The following is a 3380-nucleotide window of genomic DNA, read 5'->3' on the forward strand; positions in this document are numbered from 1 at the left end:
CCTCCTCTGTCCTCTTTTTCCTTCCTCTCATATCACTCCTCCCTCAGGCCTCCCCACTTGCACCCTTAGAAAACTCGTAACATCCTAATAACTTTCCTTCCAAATTTTTGTTTATATTTTTACAATAATATACAAATGCAAGTTATACACACAGATGGAGGTTACTCTTTCTTTCAATGTGAGATTGTATGCAAACTCTGTATTCTGCTTTTCTAACTCAAGAATACCTCATGGAAATTTCTTCAAGTCAGCTATAATTCTGATTTATTTCTTTTAATTGCTGCATCGTATGTTATGGTATGGACATACCATCTTTTTTCAACCATTCTCACTATGACCAATATTCTAATAAAGTATGTATGCATTTATAGTTGAGTACTTGTGTTTTTATTTCTGTAGATATAATCCTAAAAGGGTGTTTGATAGCTATAAATGAAAAATAAATTTTTTAAAGAAAAAATAAAACATATACATGGAAAAAATTTACTTCATGTTTTTCAAAATAAACTTAAAATTGAAGGCTCTAAAAATAATAAATTAATGTAAATTAATTTATATTTAATTCATAAAATAATATAAATTATTACTGCATCATTCTAGCAGTGGTGCTTAATTTGTCAGATAGTTCAATTTACCACATAGCATTGTCCCTTTATATGTAGGGTTCCTAAGGCATCTAATATAAATCATAAGGTTTGAAACCAGGCCAAAAGATGGTTGAACTTTCAAAATAGCCTGAGCCACAGCTGCCACTTTGTGTTAGCGACCAGATTAATAGCTGATACACCAGTTAAAATACAGTGTGAGCTATCACTAAGATTGATTTTTTCAGTTACTTAATCTGAAGCTTCCTCTTACTCATGCAGATGTAAAGAAATGAGCTAAGAGTTCCAATTATGAGTTGCTTTTCATTTTTATTAGGGGCGTATAACAATGAAATTTCAAACACTTTCTTTTTAGAAGATATGTTTCATCAAAAATTTAATCAAAGGACAATTAGATTATAAAAAGGAACCAGACTGACATTTAAAATATAGTATTTTAACATGTCAAAGGTTTAGTTTTTTTAAAAAAACGTTATGCTCTCTAGGTAGGATGACATTAAGTCCCAGTTAAACCAGGATAATCTTGATTTTCTTCTTTTATCCTAGCATACTATACTTACAAGTATACCATTTTAACGATAAATTATATGGTCACTCAATCTCTCTGTCATAAAGTAAAAAATGACATAACCTCTACTAAGCACTTACTAAACTACTTGATAATTTTGAACAGAGGAAATTTCCAATTGCTAAAGTTTTCAAGTGAAAAAAAAATGTCCAGTTCCCTCAGATGATAAAATATCTTTTCATTTTTCCCTTTTCTAACATGCTCGAAACAGATTCATCTTAATCGGTCTAAGTAGAGATGAAATGTTCTTAATCATCTCCCTGTCAGCCTGTGCAAAAGAAAACAAGACAAAATTTTTGGTCCTGCCCACCACAAAAGACATTCATGTATAATAAAAGGTCAGTTTCATATAATAATGCTTTTTAAATAAGTCATTTCATAGAGATATGGCTATTGTCAGTCTGGGGTAATTCTGCACTTGTTACATGATTACCACAAAATGCTTAAATGAATTAAAGAGGGATGGAGGAAAAAATTAAGGAGGGAGGAATCAAAACAGTTTATGTTTTATAGAAAGATAACTGAGTAGCCATCAAAATTAACATGTTGAAAGAAAAGTTTGGAAATATTGAACAAAATTAAGTTTAAAGACTTGTCTGAGGCTTTAATTTTTTCATGGTTTCCTTGGACCATAAACTAAAGTAGCAAGCAATCTTAAACGTTTTGGCTTCAGGACCCTTTTACACTCTTAAAAATTACTTACAATCTCTCACCAAGACCTTTTGTTTATGTGGGTTATATTTATCGATACTTACTGAATTAGAAATTTAAACAATTTTTAAAATTTATTAATTCATTTCAAAATATCAATAATAAATCCATTATAATACATAAAATAGTATGTTTTTTATAAAAAACAATTATATTTTTTAAATTAAAAAATTTTATAGTGAGAATGGCATTAATTCTCATTTTTGCAATTTTATTTTATATCTGGCTTAATCAAAGACAGCTTTATTCTCATATATGATTCTGCATTCAATCTATTACAATATGTTGTTTCATTTGAAGTATAAGAAAAGTTCAGCCTCACAAAAATATATAATTGGAAAAGAGAGATTAATAGCCCACTTACATAATTGTGAATATTCTTCTTCGATACTATATAAAAACTCAACAAGTTGTAGTTTCTTAAAATTTAGTTACAATATGAAATCTTAAAATTTATCAATGAACTTTCGCACTTTATACGATCAAATCTTTTGCTTGCTATCTTGAACTTTTAATGGATCTTTTATCCATGTAGTTCTTTGTAACAACATGCATTGGTCGTTTAAAAAATATTGATTCACTGAGTTATGCAGATCTTCCATATTTTGACACATTTCATTATATAACATTAAAAAAAAATTTATTAACATCACCCTCTCTCATTAGGAAAGTCTTTAAGTATTGACTGCAAAAGGGCAAAAGTCAACTTCTGAGGGTGTTGGAATGTTCAGCATCTCAATGGTGATAATGGTTTCGCAGGTGTATATATGTGTTAAAAACTCATCGATCTGTACATTTTAATTATGTGCTGGTTTTGTATCTGTTATAGCTTGATAAAGCAAACATAATAGTGAGACAGATAAAAACAAACTGGGAAAATGAAGTTCATTTTTCTACTCTATGCTCTCTATTTTTGAGTACAAAATCTTCTATAATAAAAAGGCAGGAAAAAGTTTGAGTTTTAGGAAACTGTCAAACTCATGGTAATACAGTTTTCCAAAATCCTTAATTTTGCCTGAAAGCTTGAATTTATCATTAGCAGTAAATAATGTCAGTTGTCCTTGATGTGACAGGTTTATTTATTTCAAGAAAATGTCTGTCAGATACCCAGGTGTGAAAATGATAGTTTGTTAGTCATTCTTCAAGGAAAAAAAAAAAGGCGGGTATCATGAAAGAAAGTGGCTACTTTAGTTCACAACTTAACCACACAAGTGCTTTTCCTCGAGTCAACTTCTTACTTCAATATGTAGTAGAAGTGTTTATGCTCACTTGTTAAACAGAATATTATTTGTTACACAGATTTAAAAAGACATTCTCAAAGGTTGAGATTAAATACAATTAGTAATTTTTACTACTCAGCAATATTTTTATGTAAAATTGATTAAAAAAAATTTTTTAATTGCAACTGCCTTGATTCATATTGACTATACACAGTTTTACCCACCATTGCTTTTGTGTAATTAGTGTAACTGTTAATCCAATGGAAAAGGCAAATA

At 29.3% G+C, this 3380-nt stretch overlaps 1 protein-coding gene across 1 annotated transcript in view; it reads right to left on the reverse strand.

Annotated features, from left to right (window-relative positions):
* Nucleotides 1-3380, reverse strand: part of AKAP7 (A-kinase anchoring protein 7) — a 127155-nt gene that overhangs the window by 49517 nt on the left and 74258 nt on the right. The gene's annotated exons all lie outside the window — the stretch shown is intronic.

This window comes from Pteropus vampyrus, unplaced genomic scaffold, assembly GCF_000151845.1.
Source record: "Pteropus vampyrus isolate Shadow unplaced genomic scaffold, Pvam_2.0 Scaffold43, whole genome shotgun sequence".
NCBI classification, from domain to species: Eukaryota; Metazoa; Chordata; class Mammalia; order Chiroptera; family Pteropodidae; genus Pteropus; species Pteropus vampyrus.